The sequence below is a fragment of the Octopus sinensis genome, linkage group LG7, assembly GCF_006345805.1.
Source record: "Octopus sinensis linkage group LG7, ASM634580v1, whole genome shotgun sequence".
In the NCBI taxonomy this organism is placed as follows: Eukaryota; Metazoa; Mollusca; class Cephalopoda; order Octopoda; family Octopodidae; genus Octopus; species Octopus sinensis.
The window spans coordinates 61,677,327-61,701,995 of NC_043003.1; the positions used below are offsets into that span (position 1 = coordinate 61,677,327).

The 24,669-nt window shown below is 35.7% G+C and overlaps 1 protein-coding gene and 1 long non-coding RNA gene across 2 annotated transcripts in view; both read right to left on the minus strand.

The window, feature by feature from the left end:
- The window catches only part of LOC115214183 (transcription elongation factor A N-terminal and central domain-containing protein 2), a 186,882-nt gene that overhangs the window by 84,856 nt on the left and 77,357 nt on the right, over positions 1-24,669 (minus strand). The gene's annotated exons all lie outside the window — the stretch shown is intronic.
- LOC118764258 lies at positions 10,363-13,917 on the minus strand. The gene is made up of 3 exons (XR_005000059.1): positions 13,908-13,917; positions 12,904-12,906; positions 10,363-10,613 (listed from the first exon to the last, which is right to left on the minus strand). It is a non-coding gene; the product is annotated as an uncharacterized LOC118764258 (long non-coding RNA).

Below are 24,669 nucleotides of genomic sequence, written 5' to 3' on the forward strand. Positions count from 1 at the left end.
TTTTTATTTATTCATTTCCTTGCATTTATTTACATCTAGTTTACATTACATTAAAAATGTATGAATAATTCTAGAGCTTCTAAAATGATTAAAAAAAAAAATTTGTTTTAAAGTGATTAAAAAAGCGAAATAGAAAAAGAAGAAATCTTTAAAAAAATATATTTTAACATTATTTTATTATGTTATTTCAATTGTTAGGATATTATAGAGGAAGAATGAAATAAATGCAACAATATGTGTATTCTGATCAGCGGAATAGAACTAAGGTACAGGTAATGAGATATTAACCCTTTTGTTACCGTATTTCTGATGAAAAATGTTGCTTTTGTTTCAATTAATTTTGAAAATAATGAAAAATTTGATAAAATAACATATTTGTTGTCAAGCAAGCGTTTGGAACATAAATTAACTTGGAATTTTGATGAAAGGTTTTAATTCAGATCACTATAAATTAGGATGTTTGTATCATGGAATGAGAGGCAGTTTCATATAGGTTGGTATCAAAAGGGTTAAGAAACCCACATTGCTGAAAACCTCAGTTCAAATCAAAAAGTGTTAGCATTCTGGAAACTACACCTTAAGTTCAATAATATGAATATGTTATGATAAGATTTAGTCAATAGAAACAAAGTGATAGTTCAACTGTCAAGAAATACCCCTCAAATCTCAAGATCATCTTTCATCTCAAATTTCTGCTGAAACTCACCTGAAATCTTAAATCAGGATTTGAGGGAAAAGAAGTGACATGTGGGATACTCCTAAAAAGAAAGCACGTTCACAGCTGGAATGTCTTTGATCCTAAGGTTGGCTTAATTAGGGTTAAACTGGAGAGTTAAACAACACTGACATCTGTCATGTAATGTTCAAATGTATAGGATTCATATATAGCTTAGGAAAAGAAGTGGCATATGGGATACTCCTAAAAGGAAAGGATGTTCACAGCTGGAATATCATTGATCCTAGGTTGACTCAATTAGGGCTAAACTGGAGAGTTAAACAATACTGACATCTGTCATGTAATGTTCAAATGTGTAGAATTCAATGTAGCTTTCACTTCCTATTAAATCCAATTTGTTATCTTGTCTGTTTTTGTGGTAACTACAGCAAAGTCAGACAAAGTGAACTCGATCACTACAATTACTTGGAATTGGAATTCATGAAAAATAGTTGGCAATCGGACACAAAGTTTAGACCTAGAAGTATCAGATGTTGCAATTACTTTGGTTATGTAGGCGTGTTTCACAACTGTCTAGATCAGATAAATGTTGTCCGAGATGATGTTGTGATAGTGCTTAGGTGCATCAATAATGTATCTTCATATGTGTGAGTTGTCGGACAATTAGTTTACAATGGTTGCACTGGTTGAAACAGACTAAAGCAATAAATTTAATCCTTCACACTGCTTGATAATCTGAATATTTTTAGCATCGCTGTGTAAATGATAAATAGAGGTGGTGTGTGTCAGTGTGTGTGAGTGTGTGTGTGTATGTGTGTGAGTGCATGTGTTGGGAGTGCAGTCAATAATAATGCAGAGACGTTTTGCCTTTGGTGTTTGTGGAGTTTTTTTTTTATTATTTTGGATTGTTTGTAGTTGGGGACCAAGCATGAAGTGGTATATTACAGGAAAGATTTGATATATTGCTTGTAGATCAATATTTTCTTTTAAAATTTTATATCAGAATTGCTGAACAATATCATCATTGGTTGCAAATTTCCAATGGGCCAATTATTGCTTCATTGTAGTTCTCTGGTGTCAAAAGAGATAAAAGAACGTCTGTAATCTGATGTGGAACAAATATTTCAAGGAACTTCATTTACGCATATACATACAAGTACTCATATATGTATATACATATAAAATAGCTTTCTGCATAGTTTCCATCAACCAAATTTCCCTCAGGGAATTGGTCAACAAAAGGCTATAGAAGAAGACACTTATTCAAAGTAGTGGGCCGTGGTTGCAAGATGCACTGCATGATCAAACAGCAATAACTATCATATTTGATTGTACAAAAGATGTAGGGACATATTAGAGGTGCCCTAATTTCAGCAGTGCACATTCAGGAACAAAAGTTTAGAGTGCATTAAATCATGTAATATTACCTTATGGGAGGCCCATCTATACACATAAATTTGACATGGGCGATTCTTTCGTGTCTTGGGATTCACGGTCAAATGGCTGGGTGGAATTGCACAAAAAATTACACAGATGTGTAGAATGATCCAGTCGTGTTGCTGCGCTTTGTATATTTTTTCATAGCTCCCATGGTTACCGAGATAATCTACTATAATAATACTCTTGTGTTTATGAACGAGAAAGGAAGGGGTGATAGATGAATAAAGAAGGAAGGGGTGATGTCATATTTTTTCATAGCTCCCATGGTTACTGAGATAATCCACTATAATAATACTCTTGTGTTTATGAATGAGAAAGGAAGGGGTGATAGATGAATAAGGAAAGAAGGGGTGATGTCATACTTGGTAGTGTGATGATGAAAATTGTACGCTGAAAAAATAAATCAAACAGCATTTCAACTCTGTGTGAATATGTGTGTATATAAAAAGGGGAGGTATGTGAATGTGTGTGTTTGTGTGTGTGTGTGTGTGTGCACACGTGTGCAATGGAAGTGGGATGGTTCATCTTTGTTTGTTTAGTATTTGGGTTTACTTTTTGATTTGGTTGAATCTTAGTTGTTTTTTCTTATTGGCCAGTTATTTTTTAGCGTTTTGATAGAAAAAAGTTATTCTAAAATTGTTTTTTAATGTAAGCATGCCCAAACAAGTTTAATGCTTACACAGAGCAGGTTTTACAGCCACATCATCCAGACAGAAGGAGATTTTTTAGAGACATTATTTTGGAAAAAAAACTGCAGCCACATCATCCAGACAGAAGGAGATTTTTTAGAGACATTATTTTGGAAAAAAAACTGCATCTTATATGCTATTGAATGACAAAACTATGTTTTGAAGATATGTTGGAATGTGATACATGTAAAAGTGTAAAGAAGGGAAAAAATGACATGACAGGTCTCTGCAGGAAATCATTTGAGGCAGTTCCCTGCAAGGGTTTTATTAAAGACTAGCTTAGATTTTTGTTGTGGACTGGAAACAAATTAACTATATTTTTCTAACAGTAGATAACAGAGATTATCGTTAAATCAATATTCTGTGTTATCATATGATAAGAAACAGTGGTTCCCAGCATGAAGAGATCATCAAACTACTTATCACTTCCCTGTTCAGCATGCCACCATTCCCTTCTCTCTTTCTCTGATCTGACTTGTTCATTTGCCAAGAGTAGGATGGGAGACTCAATTATGTCTAGGTCATAAGGTTACTGTCTTTAGCAGAATATAATGGTAATCATTTTTAGAGCTAATGCTTGATAAGTAACACTTGCACAGACTTGTACTTTGTACAGCTTAAATGAAATATTTTGTTCTGGATAGGAAACCTAAAATTCTAAATATATTCACAAGGCGTATGAAATGATATCCTCAAAATAGGACAACTATTTTAATAGCATATAAATTTAACTTGCAATAAATCTCTACTATTTACACACAATATTTTTTTCCTAGCCACCATAAATAACTATGATCTACACAGCGAGTTAGCTGCATCTCGTTCATAGTTTTTTTTCAGTGTTAGCCAGAGGTTTTAGGTCATTCCTAACTTTTCTATTCTAAGGTATCTTTATCCTACAACATTACAACAATGAATCAAATCATGAAACAATATGTAAACTACACACACACACACACATTTTTTATTTGCTATATAGTTTCCATTTAGGTAAAAAAAAAAAAATCTACCAGGAAAAAAACATTACCTTGAAACATCACATACTTTTACAAGTGTGCTGGCAACAAAACATCAGAAAAATAATGTCAAGTTAGTTGTCATAGCAATAACTTGAAATGCAGAATAAGTGCTTCATGAAAAGATAAATTTCTTTTTGTCTACACATATTTTTGCAAAGAAATTTATGTTTTCTAATAATTGCTTTATGTTGCCACTCACAACCTATTAATGGTAAATCTACAAGATGTCCATAGCATATCGTTATAAAGAACTTCTTGTAACGACTAATGAGATGCATTAATCTAGTTAAATTTCTAATCTTGATATCTTCTGATCAACATTCTACGTTACATCAAAGTGCTTCAACATTTTGATGGTCATGTTAATGCCAGCTACTCTGCTGTATAAAATAAGGTAGTTCTTATATTTCTTATCAGGTAAACCATTCTGAAAATATGAATATTTCTGTTCTGAGTGTATGTTTTCCTGGTTTTATTTTTCAAATTTCTCTCTTCTATAAAAGAAGAGCTCCAAACCAGAAACAAGATTCTTCATTGGAATATACACTTCAACTAAGGAAGGAGGAATGAAAGAAAAAAAAAGGACGAATGGATGCACACATGCATGCATGCACACCTGTAGATATTTAATTGCACATGCATGTACATGTGTCATATTTTTTACATGAATGCATGTCGTTACATGTGCTAATCTGCTTCTTTTCACGCATACATGAGTACACATGTTTGTCTACATATGTGTACATACTACAGGCTAAACTGGAATGTTTCGCAAATTTTTTATACTTCTATTAATGGCTTGAAGTTGCAATTTTTTAGTTAGTTGTGTCTTTTCTAATTAAGTAAAAGCCCAGCATCTGAAGATTGATGACTGAAGCAGGCAGTTATATAACCAAGTTCCCCAACATCCACAGTTAAGTTGTGGTCCACATATAGTATCTGCACATTTATCATTAGTTCGCCGTGGATATTTTCTTTTTGATTTTATGTTTAACATTATGTTAACATCTGGTGGACAGCTGATTTCTCAGTTTCTATTACTGTGCACAGCTTTTTTTTTTTTTGCTGTCTCAGAGCATTATGTCTGATCTATTGTATATACATTTTACAGACATTTTGACAGGGAATTGTTCAACTAGTATTCTTTCATATTAAGAATTACTACAACCTCCACATCACTGTAACTTGTATTTTGATCTTCAGGACTATCTTTCACAATGTAAAGTACGGTAGGGACCATAGTAATTTACAGGATAAAGTACCTAGGACCCTACTGTATGCCACAGAGGACGTTAGTACAGCAATTACAGTTTTGAACAACTACAATGTATGTATGTATGTATGTGTGTGTGTGTGTGTGTGTATGTATGTATGTATGTATGTATGCCATTATTCAGTTTATTTCAAGATTTCTTGCTAATAGAGAAAGAACCAGTTTCTAACCTAGATCCAATGCTCTTTTATTGGAATTTCAACATCAACAACGGTATTTTTGTTTGTTTGTTTGTTTGTTTGTTTGTATGTATGTATGTATGTATGTATGTATGTATGTATGTATGTATGTATGTATGTATGTATGTATGGATGGATGGATGGATGGATGAATGGATGGATGTATATATGTATATGTGTATGTATTCTCATGCATATAGTTGCATATATAGACATGGTCATATATATTTAAATGATAATAGTCTTCGAATTAGCTTTCTCCTTACTGGTTTTGAGTAGCCTAATTTCTCAAGATTGGTATTTAGGCAGTGTGTTACATATCCCAGGGCATGTATGCATGTGTGTGTGTGTGCATGCATGCATGAGTTTATATACATGCAAGCATTTAAAAATGTAAGCATATGTACACATGCGTGCATATATACATGTATGCATGATATCTTCTTTCAGATTTATGTAAGTTTTTCCTTTGCAGAATTAAAGTCAATCACTAATAAAGTGACAAGACTCTTTAGTCTCAGTCAAGACAGTGTCTGGGACTTGTGAATGAATTTATGTATGCATACATGGGTGAGGGAATGGCTGTATGGCTAAAAAGCTTGCTTCCCAACCATGTAGTCTCTTGTCCAGTCATACTGTGTGGCATCTTGAGCAAGTTCTTCTACTAAAGTTCCAAGACAACTCGAGTGGATTTGGCTGACAGAAACTAAAAGAAACTCGTTACTATCATCATCATCATCATCATTTAGCATCTGTTTTCCATGCTGGCATGGGTTAGACAGTTTGACTGAAAATGGTAAACCAGAGAGCTGTACCAGGTTCTAGTCTGATTTGGCTTGGTTTCTATGGCTGGATGCCCTCCCTAATGCCAATCACTCCAAGAGTGTAATGGGTGCCTTTTATGTGTCACTGGCACCAGCAACAACTATGATTTCACTTGGCTTGATGTGTCTTCTCAAGCACAGCCAATCACCAAAGATCTCAATCACTTGTCATCACCTCTGTGAGACTCAGCAGCTGAAGACCATTCTTCATCAACATGTCCTATGTCTCCCTGAGTCTACCTCGTTTCAATGGTCCCCTTCACAGCTATTTATGTATATGTTCTCTGTAGCCTGTCTCAACATCATGAAATGGTTGCAAATAAGCATCACTCTTATAGAAGCAGTGTTGATCATTTCCAAGCTTCCATGAAAATATGTCCAGCCATAGGAAAATATTACCATACTTGGAAACAGGTATTGGTTGGTGACACTAAATGCAAGTGGACATTGAAAATTTGCTTCAACAAATTCTATCTGATCCATGCAAGCATGGAAAAGTGGACATTGTGGTTAGTAGCTTGCTTACCAACCACATGGTTCTGGGTACATTCCCACTGCATGGCACTTTGGGCAAGTGTCTTCTACTATAGCCTTAGGCTGACCAAAGCCTTGTGAGTAGATTTGGTAGATGGAAACTGAAAGAAGCCTGTCGTATATATGTATGTGTGTGTGTATATGTTTGTGTGTCTGTGTTTGTCCCCCCAACATCGCTTGACAACCAGGGACAGTCGCCCAGGGTGCTATGCAGTAGAGCTGAACTCAGAACCATGTATAAGAGAAGCAAACTACTGGTGGTACAGCCACACCTGCACCTACACCAATTCATGCATAACTTCAGCAGATATTTGATGTGCATTGTAGATTGCTAACTGATTCCACGTTAATGGCAGTTAGAACAGTTAATAACTTTTCAAAGTAAAAGTAAACCTTTGTTATGTAATCATCAATTAAAGAAAGTGACAAATGCAACAGTTTGTGGAAAAGTTGTTGAACCAAACGGAATTCTGTCAGATCTGCTACGGATTTTTCCTTGTGCCAAACTTCTTTAACTAATTACAAATTCAATAATCACTGGAAATGACCTCCCAGAAGAATAGAGTAAGTTTATGGTCGTAGTAATCCCGGAGGAAGGAAGCAGCTGTCTTTCAGAAAATCAAAAGGGATTACTGTTCATATTCACCGATGCAAAACTCTTTAATTGAGTGCTACTTACAAAACGAAGAACAAGACTAGAAGGATTAATTCTATGTTTCTAGTCTGACTCCAGGCCAAACAGAAATACTACTGAACAAATAATACCATTATTAAGAATATGTATTTGATGTATTTGATTTTGTTAATGGGGCAGCAATTGAAGATATCCTAAAGTTCTATGAAGTGTGAAACTTATTCATTAACACTATTCTCATTCTCAGCAATGGTAATGGCTTTGTGACATCTTCAGGTGTACATCAGGAACTAACAAACTTGCACCTTGACTTTTCATAGCTGTTATGGATTATGTAATTTGTATAGGCACAGGCATGGCTGTGTGGTAAAAAGCTTGACTCCCAACCACATGGTTCTGGGTTCAATCACACTGCATGACATCTTGAACAAGTGTCTTCTACTATAGCCTCGGGTTGACCAAAGCCTTGTGAGTGGATTTGTAAGATGGAAACTAAAAGAAGCCTCTCATATATATATGTATGTGTGAGTGTGTGTGTGTATGTGTGTGTGTGTGTTTGACCCCCACCAACACTTGACATATACATGCATGCCTATATGTAGACATATACATGCATGCATCATACATACATACAAACATACATACATGCATACATACATACATACATGTAATCCTTTTTATAACAACCCATCTGGAACAAAATCATCATCGACACCATTTAATGCCCCTTTTCAACGTTGGCATGGGCTGGATAGTGTAACAGGAGTGCACCAGGCTCTTTTGTTTGCTTTGAATGCCAACCAGTTCACAGTGTGCACAGGGTGCTTTCTACATGGCAGTGACACCATTGAGGTCACCAAGTAACTTGCAAGACAAAAGACCCTTCAACTGAGAGAAGGAGTAGAAGTGAGGGAAATGGTGACAGGAGATGTGATAGAGGGAAAGAAACAGATATGTTGCTGTTGAAGGGAGAGAGAAGAGGGGACAGAGAGAGAGAAGAGGGGACAGAGAGAGAGAAGAGGAGACAGAGAGAGAGAAGAGGAAACAGAGAGAGAGAAGAAGGGACAGACAGAAGAGGGGACTGAGAGAGAGAAGAGGAGACAGAGAGAGAAGAGGGGACAGAGAGAGAGAGAAGAGGGGATAGAGAGAGAGAAGAGAAGACAGAGAGAGAAGAGGGGACGGAGAGAAGGGGGGACTGAGAGAAGAGGGGAAAAATTTTATCCTACATTAGTTATAAATTTAATAGTGTTCACTTCCAGATTCTCTCACTCAGTGAAAGTTTCTAGTTCGAATCACACGTGTCTCGAGATGTGCCGAAGATTTTCTATTTTGGATATATTTGGAGTACTTAGGTCTGCCCAGGACTTAGTGCTTGCTTTTTCCATGGGTATGAGAAAGTATTTCACTTATATCTCATGCTGAAGAGGGGAAAATTCTTATGAATTAACCCCGAAATTGGGACCAATACGGTAATAACGGATTATTTGGAAATTTCTATCGGTTTGTTTCGAGACGCATAAATTATAATGGTTATTGACAATTTTGTCTTTTTTTTGGCATATTTGGCATTAGAATTTTTCTTTTGCCCTTATTTTGTAAATTATTTATATATATATATATATATATATATATATATATATATATATATACGACAGGCTTCTTTTAGTTTCCATCTACCAAATCCTCTCACAAGGCTTTGGTTGGTCCAAGGTTACAGAAGAAGACACTTACCCAAAGTGCCACGTTATGGGACTGAACCCGGAACCATGTGGTTGGTAAGCAAGCTACTTACCATGCAGCCACTCCTATATATCCATATACATTCATATGTATATATCTATATGTATGTATGTGTGTATTTTTGTGTCTGTGTTTGTGTTGGTGTGTTTGCATAAACAATAACTTAGCAGTTCAACCAAAGAGATCAATAGAATAAGTACCAAGCTTAAAAATATATGTATTGGGGCCGATTCACGCGACTAAAAATTCAAGGCAGTGCTCCAGCATGGCAGCAGTCTAATGACTGAAACAAGTAAAAGATAAAAAATAAAAGTTATTTGGCATCGATACACAACCAGCTGTTTTAAAATGTTTATATTTTACCAATAATTTTTCTCATTTTATATTTTCAGGTTCGGTTCCACTGCTTGATACCTTAAGCAAGTGTCTTCTATTAGGTAGTCCAGAAAGTTCTGAGTGTTTTTTAATATGCAAAACAGGATATAAATAATTGACCTTTCAATAAATTTTATTCAATAAAATAATTTCCATTATTATTAATGACCTTTGACCATCTATCAAGCAATTTAAATTTTCCATCAGCATAAAATTTGACTGGTTTTGAAGAAATAAAGTTATCTTGATGCATTTTGACTCCATCTAAATCATTAAATATTTTTCTTTAGAATGAGTTCTGTGGAGACAGAAACAAGAGGTAGTCAGATAGCACACCATCAGGAGAATATAGTGGATGGGGTAAGAGATTCCAGCCAAGTTCATGTAACTTTGTTCAGGTAGCCAAAGACACATGCGGTCAGGCATTGTCTTGTTGGAACACTACCCCTATCCTGTTGGCAATCTCCAGCCTCGATTCTTTAATTTTTTGTTTCAAATCAACCAGCTGATGACAGTACACATCGGAATAAATGGTCTGGTTCTGTAAGAGAAGCTCATAATAAATAATGCCGTTATAACCCCATCAAACACAAATTATAGCTTTTTTGGCATGGATATTTATCTTTGGTTGCTGTTTCGGGGGATCCTTACACAAACTCCAGGATCTTTTCACACTATCTTTTCATATACAATCCATTTTTCATCTCCAATCACAAGTTGTTTCAAAAAATGCATGCTTTCATTCCATTTCAAAAGCATATCACAAATGGAATACTTATTCAAAAAATTTTTTTCTGAGAGTTTGTGAGTGACCCATACATTTTGAAAAAATGTATCCTAGCTTCAATAGGTGTTCATGAGTCATACTTTTAGAAACTTCAAACTCCACTGCAAACTCTCTAGTTGTGATATTAGAGTTTTCTTTGATTTTTGCCTTAAAAACATCTTCATTGAATTTTGAAGGTTTTCCACTGCAACTGTCATTTTCCAAGCTAAACTCTCCAGCTTTAAATTTTGCAAACCACCTTTGAACAGTTGATTCACCTACTCCATCATCACTCTAAACTTCACAAATGATTTTGCAAGTCTTTGTGAAACATTACAACGTGAATATGAAATTTTTGGTTATTCATTTCAAATGTCAATAAAGGGTAACTGGAATGAACGATAAGTCTATTTTTAGTCAGGAGCAAAGAAGAAATGCACTACCACTTCAAGCAATGCCAAAGCCTTAACTGTGATATGTTTCAGGTGTGTTCAATGAAGTGTTAAAAGATTTAGCTTAAAAACACTCAGAACTTTCCAGATAACCTAATACTATAGCCCCAGACCAACCAAAGTTTTATGAATGGATGTCATTATCATCATCGTTTAACGTCTGCTTTCCATGTTAGCATGGGTTGGACGATTTTGACTGAGGGCTGGTGAACCAGATGGCTGCACCAGGCTCCAATCTTGATCTGGCAGAGTTTCTACAGCTGGATACCCTTTCTAATGCCAACCACTCCAAGAGAGTAGTGGGTGCTTTTTACATGCCACCGGCATGGGGGCCAGTCAGGCGATACTGACAATGACCTTGTTTGAATCTTTTTATACATTCCACTGACACAGGTGCCAGTAAGGCGACGTTGGTAACGATCACGCTCAAATGGTGCCCTTTTACGTGCCAGGCAGTACTGGCAATGACCTCGCTCGAGTAGTAGATGAAAATTGAAAGAAGCCCATCGTATATATGTGTGTGTGTGCTTGTCCCCCACCACTGCTTGACAACTGGGATTGGTTTGTTTACATCTCCATAACTCAGCCATTCAGCAAAACCCTGGAGTGTGTCTTACACCCAAGGCAAAGTTAAACACTATGAAGGAAAAAGAATTTTAGTATCAAGACTTAACAGTATATTAAATACACTTATCCACTAGTAAATGCAGTAACTTCATGTAAAATTTTCTGCTGTTTTTTATCTTTTTTTATTTATCTTTCTTATCACCATCATTATTATTATTATTATTACCATCATCATCATTAGAAGCAGTAATAGTAAGGCGGCAAGCTAGTATAATCATTAGCATGCCAGCTAAAATGCTTAGCAGTATTTTGCCCATCACTACATTCTGAGTTCAAATTCCACCAAGGTTAATTTTGCCTTTCATCCTTTTGAGGGTCGATAAAGTAAGTCCAAGTGAAACCCCGGGGTCGATGTAATCAACTAGTCCCCTCCCCTAAAATTTCAGGCCTCGTGTCTTTAGTAGAATGGATTATTATTAGTAGTAGTGGTGGTGGTTGTGGTGGTGGTGGTGGTAGTAGTAGTAGTAGTAGTTTTGATAAATTATGTTCCAAACATCAGTTTAATATTGAATACACTTCTCATACATGGAGGACTACACCTTAAGGAATATCAATATTTAAACTGACTGCCAATTAACGAAAAACGATTAGGTATATTACTAAATCACTCCAAATTCTTGATTATTTGCGAAATTAATTGAAACTTAGGCTGTGCGTTTCATCAGAAATGCTGTCATGAAAAGATTAAAGGATATAATTCTGACATAAAAGTTAAACACAGCCATTATTTAGAGCTTTTACTAGGAACTAGTAAGCTAAGCTTTGTGATCACAAGAATAATAATCTCCTTAAGCTCACAAAGATTTCAGAACAAATCAACAAATAAAAAAATCTATGTGGTCATTCTATCTGCTGGAAATAGCAGCCAAATCTTTCTCATGGAAAAGCATATCTATTATCTTTTAATTGTTTCAGTCAATGGACTGTGGTCATGCTGGGGCACTGCTTTGAAGGGTTTAGTCAAAATAGAGCCCAGTATATATTTTTTAAGTCTGATACTTATTCTACCAGTCTCTTGCTGAACTGCTAAGTTACAGGGATGTAAGCAAACCAACCTAGTTGACAAGGGGTAGAACAAGCTTAAGCACACACACACACACACACACACACACACACACACACACACAAGACAGGCTTTCGTACATTTTCCATCTACCAAATTCATTCACGAGGCATTGGGACTGTGGTAGAAGAAACTTGCTCAAAGTGCCACACAGTAGGACTGAAGCTGAAACTATATGGTTGCAAAGCAATCTTTGTGACCACCTAACCCTAGCCCATGCCTAACCTCCTATTGTTCCTGAAACAGGAAGGACATATGAAATAATGCAGTCCAATATTTTAAATGTCTTTTATTTTTTTAAATTGATTTTTATCTGTATGTGAAAATATATCCTTTGTTCTGCAATGCTTGTTGTTACTATTGTTGTATTCCTGGTCAGCCTTAAATGTGCAACAAAAGGCATTCCTGCCATGACTATCTCTTCTTTTATTCAGTGTATATTTAGGACTTAGCAATGCAGTAAGGTAGAGGCACATGGCCTAGTGGTTAGAGTAGCGGACTCGCAGTCGAGGGATCGTGGGTTCGAATCTCAGACTGGGCGATGTGTGTGTTTATGAGTGAAACACCTAAGTTCCACGCAGCTCTGGCTTCTGCTGACTCTTTCGCCACAACTTTCTCTCGCTCTTTCCTCCTGCATCTTGCATCTCACCTGCGATGGACTGGCGTCCCGTCCAGGTGGGGAGTCTATACGCCAAGGAAACCGGAACCTGGCCCTTATGAGCCAGATGTGGCTCGAGAGGTAACGAACAACAACATAGTAAAGATCCTCAACCCAGGGATGAGAGCAGAGATATTTTTGGTGCCCCACTTTAATTAACAAGTACGATAAGCTATAGAAAAATGTGCACCCTATGCACCTACACTTAGAGGTACCCTGCTTTCCACTGACAACTCTTTTGTTACAACTCAATGGACTGCATTATCCAGTGGAAATTTAAATGAAAATGAGATTTCAAAATGAGTTGAAAATATTTATATCTGAATAAAATACAGTCAATTGCTAGTGGTAAGAAGTTTGCTTCTCAACATATAGTCTCAGGTTCAGTCCTACTCTGTGGAACCTAGGCAAGACTATAGCCCCAGGCCAATAAAAAAATGTGAGGATTTGGTAGAAGGAAACTAGAAGAAACCCAGTGTGTGTGTGCATGTGTGTGTGTTTTATATATTTGTTACTGTCTCCTTGCCTTGACATTATGTGATAGTTGTAAATGAGAGTCACTGTCATGCAAACAGTATCCTTTGTTTCCAATCTTCCATAAAAACATGTCTGGCCATGGGGTAATATTACCTTACTGGAAATAGGTGAGAGCTGGCAACAGAGAGAAAATGTAGAAAATGCACCTCAACTAATTATGTCCAGCCCATGCAAGCACATTAAAATGATAAGAAGGAATGATAACATTAAAATGATAAGAAGGAAACTTCCATCACTCAAAGTTGACCATGTCCCAGCACATATACACAGAAGCTTAGGCAAGATTTTTATGAAGACAATGAGCAGTTACTCAGGCATGCAATCTCCCTTTTCCACACCATCCATATTTCTCCAATGGAAAAATTACTTGCATTATTTACATCAGATGGATATATGTCCTCATCTTATTTGTTGTTATCACAACATTTCAGCTGATTTACTCTCCAGCCTTCATCAGGCGTCCTGGTAGAATTTTGAACCCAACCTGACTTCATCTTTCATTTTTCTATAAATTTCAACTATATATGTGGAGGCGCAATGGCCTAGTGGTTAGGGCAGCGGACTTGCGGTCGGAGGATCGCGGTTTCGATTCCCAGACCGGGCGTTGTGTGTGTTTATTGAGCGAAAACACCTAAAAGCTCCATGAGGCTCCGGCAGGAGGTGGTGATCCCTGCTGTACTCTAAAAGGCGGTGCTCCAGCATGGCCGCGGTCAAATGACTGAAACAAGTACAAAAAAAAAAATATATATATATATATATATATATATATATGATGATGACAATATAAGTAAAATAAGAGATGGAATGTGTTAGAATTTTATTAAGTACTTTACTCATCATCTATTTATACATTTTGTATCATTTTCCCATGATATATATATATATATATATATATATATATATGTACATACACACACATATATATATATACATACACACACACATGACAGGCTTCCACATAGTTTCTGTTGACCAAATTCACTCAAAAGCCATTGGTTAGCTGTGAGCTATAGTAGAAGACACCTGCCCAATGTGCCATACAGTGGAAATGAACCCAAATCCACATGGTGGAAAGCAAGGTTTTTATTCAATGTTCATGAACTTTTATCCTATATTCATGAAAAGAGCATTACAGCTTTCTATAACATAAGAATGGAAACACACCACCAGCACCACCCAATCTTCATCGCTAACTTGGATTTTTTTTTCTCCTTTTTCCATGTTGGTATAGACTGGATGAGTTTCCCAGAGTAATATTTTGCAGCCATACGTCCTTTCTGCTACCAACCTTCTTAGTTACCTCCTACAGAAAACCGGAACATAGAGAAGCTATTTTAAAACTTGGTCAAAATATATTCAAAACAATTATTGATTCTAATTAAGCAATAAAGTTAACAAATCTAAGAATATTAACCCTCATAGCACTGATTAAATTTTTGCTAATCATTTGCTGGTGATATAGCATGATAATCATATGCAAATCAATTCACGCAACCTTGTTCTATTGGCTAGTAAAAATATAATATGCATTGCTTTCCAAGTTCAGTCCTACTGCATAGCACCTTGAGCAAATATTTTCTACTATAGCCTCAGGCCAAGCAAACCTTTGTGAGTGAAATTGGTTGATGGAAACAGAAAGAGGCCTGTCACATGTGTGTGTGTGTGTGATATACACACAACAGGAATATTGGGTATAAATATCCCTACACATAGTCTTGATATTCAATATTCAAATAATACTGTTGGGGTGTGCAGATTATATCGAACTATCAAGGTGTCTCTATTTAAGTACCTAATTTAACTGAATCTTATTATATGCCAGTGTTCCTGACTGGCTCCCATGTCATGGCATGTAAAAAGCACCATCCAAACGTGGTCAATAGCAGTGCCCCCTGACTGGCTCCCGTGCTGGTGGCACATAAAAAGCAGCATCTGCACATGGTCGATGCCAGTGCCCACCAACTTGCTCCCATGCTGGTGAGATGTAATAAGCACCCACTACAGTTTTGGAGTGGTTGGTGTTAGGAAGGGCATCTGGCTGTAAAAACACTGCCAGATCAGACTGGAGTCTGGTGCAGCCAACTGGCTTACCAGTCCTCAGTCAAACCGTCCAACCCATGCTAGCATGGAAAGTGGACGTTAAACGATGATGATGACGATGATGATATATACACACATGCACATGCGCACACGTGCACACACATATTTATTAATGCAGCAAAATCTTCAGAAACTATTATTTAGGCATAGGAGTGGCTGTGTGGTAAGCAGCTTGCTTACGAACAACATGGTTCCGGTTTCAGTCCCACTGCATGGCACCTTGGGCAAGTGTCTTCTACTATAGAATCAGGCCAACCAAAGCCTTGTGAGTGGATTTGGTAGACAATATATAAATATGTATGTATGTGTATGTATATGTTTGTGTGTCTGTGTTTGTCCCAACATTGCTTGACAACCGATGCTGGTGTGTTTACTTCCCCGTAACTTAGCAGTTTGGCAAAAGACACCCATAGACTAAGTACTAGACTTACAAAGAATATGTCTTGGGGTCGATTTGCTCGACTAAAGACGGTGCTCCAGCATCGCCACAGTCAAACGACTGAAACAAGTAAAAGAGTGAGTAGTACTTCATGTTTCTGCTTGTTGGACAGTTGTGCTCACACTCTTAGCATGATCACCACTATCCAATGAAAGGGAAAGTGAAACTGAAAGTAACAGTTTGTGAAGATTTTGCAGCTTTAATAAAAGCATATTACTCTACCTTCAGTATTTGAGCATTATTTCTTTCCACTTTGTTTTGCATTTATGTTCTTACTCATGTGTGTATGTGTATGTGTATGTGTGTGTGCGCGTGTGTGTGTGTGTGTATGTGTGTGTGTGTCTTCTTGTCAGTGTTTGTCCCCTACCACAACTTGACAACTAATGTTAGTATGTTTACATCCTTGTAACTTAGTGTTTCTGCAAAAGAGACCAATTGAATAAGTACCAGGCTTTAAAACAATAAGTATCAGGTGTTGCTTCATTTGACTTAAATTCTTTAAGGTGGTGTCAAAGGATGGCTGCAGTCTTATGACTGAAACAAGTAAACGATAAAAGATACTATGTCATATATTCTCTTTCTCTTACTCTCTTTTACTTGTTTCAGTCATTTGACTGTGGCCACGCTGGAGCACCACCTTTAGTCGAGCAAATCGACCCCAGGACTTATTTTTTGTAAGTCTAGTACTAGTCTATCGGCCTCTTTTTTCGAACCACTAAGTTACGGGGACATAAACACACCAGCATCGGTTGTCAAGCGATGTTGGGGGGACAAACACATACATATATATATATATATATATATATATTATATATATATATATATATTTATGCGACAGGCTTCTTTCAGTTTCCGTCTACCATATCCACTCACAAGGCTTTGATCGGCCCGAGGCTATAGTAGAAGACACTTGCCCATGGTGCCACACAGTGGGACTTAACCCGGAACCATGTGGTTGGTAAACAAGCTACTTAACACACTGCCACTCCTGTGCCATATGGAGAATTCCAGAGTGCACATGCATAGAACTGAGTAGACTCAGTTCCCATGCAGTAAGGGTTAAAATGGAAAGGCATATAATGTCCATTTTTTTTTTACTATGCAACTGCTAATAACTGGTATCCCTCAGTTATTTTCAGAGCAAGTGGCAATAACAACAGTTATAATGTTCATACTTCTATAAGTATCATCATTATTCTCACCACCACCACCACCCTTTGGACAGTATTGTATTAAGTCCCAGGACTCCTAATACCGGTGAGTAAGTGATCGAGGTTACAATATTCCTCCTGAACAGGACACAGTTGGGTGCAGAGTTATTCATTTACAGCTCAGAGAACTGGAACAATGTGAAATGAAGGGCTTTGCTCATAAACACTAAGCATCAGCTGGTCTGGGGATTGAAACCATGACTTTGTGATTGTGAGTGTAACACCCTAACCTCTAAGAGATGTGCCTTCTCTACGAAAAGTATGAACATCACATAAAGTGTGTTTTTACTTCACATAAAGCAAAGTCAAAGAGACACAACCTGGTACAAGAAAGTAATTAATGGATGCAGTTTGTCTGCTGAATTCCTCCACTCAATGCCACTTGACTTCACTAAAGATATGTTTAAGTGAAGCCAGGCTTAACAAAATCAATCTATCTACGTTATAAGAAAAGTAACAACTTATGATAATAATATGAATCATCTGATATTGGCTTTTGTCATCAACTGTACTTATAGAATTAAAGCAATGACAACATATTACTACTAACAATTCATTGAATAAAATAAGATAAACAGAATAAATTAGATAATTTCATTTCATAATTTCCATGACAATTTTGATTTTGTTTGTTTCTTATTTTTTTCATCAACTATTCTGGAACATTTCCAAATTTTACACGTAGAAAGGCTATCATTTAATTATCTTCATTTGCATGTACAAAATTTTTGGCAAATGCTTCAACAATACAGCCGCCATTGAGAGAAGAAAAAGAAAAACAAAAACTCTGGCCATAAAAGATATCTGTAGTAAATAGGTTCAAATATCAAAATAAAAATCAATAAAATCTTAGACTTTAATATTGATCTCATTTAGATAGCTTGTTCAATGTAGGATAAATTCTAATGTGTATTCCAGTCAACAGATTTCAAGAGTGCACTCTGCTAAATAAATTTTCTAAAATAATTTAGGGAGATATTTTATCTCAGTGATAAAAACAAAATTAGACAATTGCAGTAATTATTGTTTCTTGAAAACTAAATAAAAGTTTAAATATCTTATCTAAATTAGAAATATATTTTCAAGACAAACTAATACCATCAAAACCAATCTGATGGTGGCCACCTAGGTGATACTAGAAAGTGAAAGTAAAGGGTTAAACGATCCATATTTCAAAATATTTCAAAGATTTTTCAAGTTTAAATAAATCCCTAGCTTTTCAAATCTGCAGTGACATTGATAAGTTAGAAAGCTTAAGATTATGGCTAACTAATGCTGCAGGCAGTTAATTAGCAGTAACCAAAGGAAACTCGATACAATCAAATTGACGCAGATCTGAGGATATAAAAGCTAAAGATAGAAATGGATACTAATAGATATTATAAGAAATGACACGTATGAAGCACTTAAGTCAGGTAGCCACTAGTCTATAGTAATATCATCAACAATAACTGATTATAGACCTTTATCTAACACAAGAAACCAATACATCAACACTTCATGAAATAAGAGATATCAATAGGTTATTTCCGTATTTATTTCAGTTTCATTCACTAAAAGCCTGTGTCATATCAAATTGGAGCGAATCTCTGTTTTCAAGGCACTAACCTGTTTAGATATATCACTCAATTAGCCAAGTAGCTGCATTAACACAACCACAAGAACCCTCGAGTGTCTTTAATGAAAAATCAAAAATCAACTCTTAGATTTGATAGAACATTAATTATCAAATCACTGCACCTAATATAGACAAAATTATAATTTAGCATTTCACTTCAAATAAAATCTATCTGTATTTTTGATCATTGCTTGATTTGACATTCTTCCAGAGTTGATAAAAGAAAATACTAATCAAGCACTAGGATAATTATAACTGATTTACTCTTCCTACCCTCAAACCTGATGCCTTCTAATCATCATCATCATCATCATCCTCAGCATCATTTAACAACCACTTTTCCATGTTTGCATGGGTCATACAGAATTTAGTGAGGCAGATTTTTCAATGACCAGATGCTTTTCCACTGGTTTCCAAGCAAGGTGATATTTCCCCCCATAGTTAAAAAAGAAATAGCAAAATGTAATTTGAGGTAGATTTGGCTGCTATATCTAGCAGATTGAGTGGTTACAAAGATGCTCTCTTATTGGTTCATATGTCATTTATTTCAATGCTTTGCAAAATCCACAAGTTAGTCATGAGGAATTACTGTCTGTTCAGTTAATAATTAACATTTTTTTTTTTTAGTTATGATTACAAAGTTTGAGGAAGAAGAGACAAGAAATAATTATAACATTGAACAAATTTATTATTCACATCTTAAATATCACGTCTAGAGAAATATATTTATGAGCCATTTCTGCAAAGTATCACTGGATATATCAAATACACAGTGATTTGTGTGTGTGTGCATGTGTGTGAAATAATTGATTCATTTTCATCATTAGTTGGTGCTTCACACTGCTGTGCAATCATTCTGGGAGTAAACAAATTCTACCATATGCAATGAATACTTTCCCTCTCATTTGCATTCCTGAACATGAGTACATATGTGAAAATGTTCATTTATTTTTTTTTTTTTACTTGTTTCAGTCATTTGACTGTGGTCATGCTGGAGCACTGCCTTTTAGTCGAGCAAATCGACCCCAGGACTTATTCTTTGGAAGCCTAGTACTTATTCTATCGGTCTTTTTTGCCGAACCGCTAAGTTACGGGGACATAAACACACCAGCATCGGTTGTCAAGCGATGTTGGGGGAACAAACACAGACACATAAACATACACACACACATACATATATACGATGGGCTTCTTTCAGTTTCCATCTACCAAATCCACTCACAAGGCTTTGGTCGGCCCGAGGCTATAGTAGAAGACACTTGCCCAAGGTGCCACACAGTGGGACTGAACCCGGAACCACGTGGTTTGTAAGCAAGCTACTTACCACACAGCCATTCCTAATATATATATATACAGGGTGTTTGGGCTTAATTTGATAGTTTGCATAAAAAGAAAAGATAACATAATATAACATCTAAAAATGAATAAGAGTATTTTAAAAAATTGAAAAAATATCAACTAGATCATGGTTGGGAGATAACATTTTACACAAAATATATGTCGTCAGTTTCTACCATGGCCTCAAGACAGTTCTGGAACCAGGAGCATGCGTTCATCACCATGTCCTTGGGAATACCTTCGAACATCTGCTTGATCTTGGTCCCCAGCTCAGCTTTGGTGATGCTGGTAGAGTGGTTGGTGTGTTTCTCAACTAATTTCCAATAGCATGAGAATTAGGCCAGAAATTGAGACTGATGAAGTCAGACAAAATTCTCCAACAATTGACTTCTGACTCTTTCTGGAGGATATGGCAAGGAGCCAAATCCCGCTGCTACATATATTACCTTTCAGCAGTAACCCGCTGCAGCCAGGGTTTGACCGCAGTCTCAAGCAACTTCATACAACCATCTGAATCAAACTTAAGGCACTGTTCAAAGATGTGGGGCAGCATGTTGTCACATTCATGCCACTCCACATGTCCCTTCCTGCTGGATACAGCTTTGTAGTCTCCAATGTAGCTGTCCTTGTTATGACTTAGAGCCTTTACAGTATTCACAGAGCACTGAGTAGCAGTCATAGTGTCAGCATTTTGATAACAGGTGTAATTACAGATAGGTCTTTTCTGATATTCAGATGGTTTCCAGCCCTCTTTATCAGCTAACATTTTTCTCAACTACAACTTTAATCTTTATGCTCTCCAACACCATTGACTGTTCACTAACATGTCAAGCACTTGCTGAAAAAAAAAAAAGGAGATATAAAAAATCATCAGATTTAACCCAAACACCCAGTATATTCTGATACCTAAATCTGATTCTTATTACTGTACTGGCTTGTCAGTCTCCCTTGGGTAGTTCTGCTTAAAATCCTACTTTTCTCATTTTCTTTTGAAGGATTCTTAGAGTGAAAATTGGATGGAATATAAGGTAAAAAGATTTAATATAGGCACAGGAGTGGGTGTGTTGTAAGTAGCTTGCTTACCAACCACATGGTTCCAGGTTCAGTTCCACTGCATGGCACCCTGGGCAAGTGTCTTCTACTATAGCCTCAGGCCGACCAGAGCCTTGTGAGTGGATTTGGTAGACAGAAACTGAAAGAAGACCATCGTATATATGTATATATGTGTGTGTATATGTTTCTGTGTCTGTGTTTGTCCCTCCAACATTGCTTGACAACCGATGCTGGTGTGTTTAAGACCTCGTAACTTAGCAGTTTGGCAAAAGAGACTGATAGAATAAGTACTAGGCTTACAAAAAATAAGTCCTGGGATTGATTTGCTCGACTAAAGGCGGTGCTCCAGCATGGCCTCAGTCAAATGACTGAAACAAGTAAAAGAGTATATCTAAATGAAATACTACAAATCTGGGGTTTTTTTGTTTATTTAATTTTTCTAGAGAGATAATGACAATTGTTTTAACTTCATTGTTCATTTACATCAATATACGATAATGATAACAGACACTGCAATCAGTTGATGAGCATATACATTACAAAAAGAGATGACATATTAAAATCAAGGGTAGGGGAGTTTCTATATTAACGAGTATAATAAAACAAAGAAGGTACTCCTTAAGATTACCTAATCTAAATTTTGAAACAAAAAAGGCAATACCATTTGGAGTGGATCTAATTTTTAAAGCCAGCTTGTAGTTTCCTACTGAAGCAGCATTCATCAGATGTATGCAAACTGCTTTTGAATTCCATTTGAAGCTCTTCACCTACCCCACTAATGCTTCTAGGGAAAATATTGTTTCCACACATTTAACTCAATTTGGAAATATCTCAATCACCTTACACATAACCTACCAACAGAAGGTAATGAGAATGCACTGAAGAGAATCTTCTTTAGTATAATAGAACAGTAATACTTAAAGACAGTCAAAAAAAGCTAAATATGTCCTGGGGGATCAATTTGTTCAACTAAAGGTGGTGTTCCAGAATGATTGCAGTCAAATGACTGTAACAAGCAAAAGAATAAAAGAATAATTGTATAAAAGAATTGTTAAAATATTTTGTTTATGACAAATTTATTGCACATAAACTTCAACAAGAAAATTTTATATGAACCCCCAAAATTCATATGGGCTCCCAAAGATGATATGGACCCGCAAAGGTCTTACAGACCCTGGTTGAGAACCACTGCTTTAGAATATATAGAATGTTGTTTCAGAAAAGTATTTTCCAACCATGTAATTAATTAAAACAAGAATAAGAAACAAAAAGGATTATCTACAATGTTACTTCAAAAGAAATAAAGTTAGTAATTACTCCTATTGAAAACCATTCTCATATTATTATTATGTGCAAATATCTAATCATACCAGAGCTTTCTAAAACTAAAAAATCTAAAAAGAATGTGAGAAAAGTCACCAGTCACTAGTAGACCTTGCTGTCTAGAAGGTGACAGCAAACACAATATTAAATTTATAACAATCAGAAATGGTGTAAAAATGACTTTGAAATATAAAATGTAACAGTGATAGCTACAGATCAAAGTAGGCGTTTTTTTCTTTTTTGAAACAGGGCATTGTTTCTTATTCTTTCTAATATTCTCTATTGGTAAGATTCCACAAATAAAAATATAAAAATACCTTCATTCTCTATAAATCTTACAAAATCTATTTACTTTTCACAGTCTACATTTATTCTATATATTTGTGTGTGTGTGTGTGTGAGTGCATGTTTGTGTGTGTATACACACACACACACACAATACACAGGCACAAACATAGGTATGTATGTATTAGCTCCTTTTTTTTTAATATTCTAAAAAGAATATAATCTTAAGATACAACTCTGTTTTATCAGATCTAAATGAAAAATGTTTGTGACAATCTTGGATAAATCTTAGCTTATAAAATAAATAAAGAAAAATAAGCTTTCTTTTTTTCTTTTCAGAAGAAAAAAAGTATCTGCTTTGAAATAACATATTCATAATGCTTCACTGTATTTGAATCAGGCTTGGCAATAAGATAACATCTTTGCAAAGAGCAGTGCCTCCAAGAATGTGAGACTTTTGTTTTTTTGTTTTGTTTTGTTTTTTTTTTCTATCAAGTAAAATACAATATTTCAATCTCAAATAAATCCTGTCTCTCTATCTACAAGTCCAAGAGAAGATGACTTACTGAAGCAAAATATTTTCATCTTCAGAAGACGTTTGTTGTTTCTTTTCCTCTTTTATTTATTTATCTATTTGTTTGTTTGTTTGTTTATTTATTATCAGATTCAGAAAATGATATAGATAAAATCTCAACTAATCCAATTACATCAAAACACAACTTTTATTCAGCTTCAGTTTCATTATGACCTACCGCAGTTGAAAGTGCATTGAAGTCTCCTGGGACTTAAAGACTATGGCCATATATTTTCCAGTATGACAGCACGACAATAAATAAATAAACAACAAGTCTCAAATTAACCTTGTGTGTTCAATGCTGCTAGTAATCAATAAACTTTGTCGAGTTACTTCAGGTAGAATAAATATTATATAGTATTCGGTATCAGAAAGCATAAAATTAGGGACACAAAGAGCAGAACGAGTTAATTTGAACTGGCAGTTTGCTTTCAGCAATGCTGCAGATAATATCTAATTGCAACATATCTGACTTAACAAATTGCTCAGACTAGATTAAAAGGGACATTACGTATTAACAGACACATTTTACTGAATGCAAAGTAGAATGAACACATAGAAATAATGCACAAGACCAAACTAAGTATTATTCAAGTGCAGATATTCATGTCTCTTGATTATTCATAAACCTGGTTACACAATGAAACACCAAACTAAATGATAAAGAATTCTGACCATTCCGAACACTAATTTCTGATTATGTGTAACTAACTTGAAGACATTGCGAATCACCATGAGTGTCTGGTTTTGACACAGTAACACCTTTCTGTTTATCTTACTAAACAGCACAGGTCAGAATCAAAGTTATCGCTTCTGACTTCAACACTTCCAATTTTCCAAGCAGCAAAGCCTCATTTTAGCAACATCAGATAATGATAGCATAGCCATTATCTCTAACATTGTATTGTAAAAAGCTAAAATAATTTTCTCCTCGAAAGCAATGACACATATTTCTGTTGGCAAAGAAAAAAACAACACAATAAAACTGACAAATAAATGAAAATAATAAATGAAAACAACACAATAAAACTGACTACCAAATGAAAATAATCTGTCATAGAAAACTTTATCATTTTAATCATCCTGCAACAAATATTTTTACTTAGTTTAATAAAAAGAAGACAGGTGTTGTGGCAAACAGGATTTTTTTTTTATTGTAGGGCCTCCAAACTAGCAAAAGGACAATAAAAACCATGATTCATGGGTTACTAAAGTAGAAACTGGTGTATAAAGATATTGAGT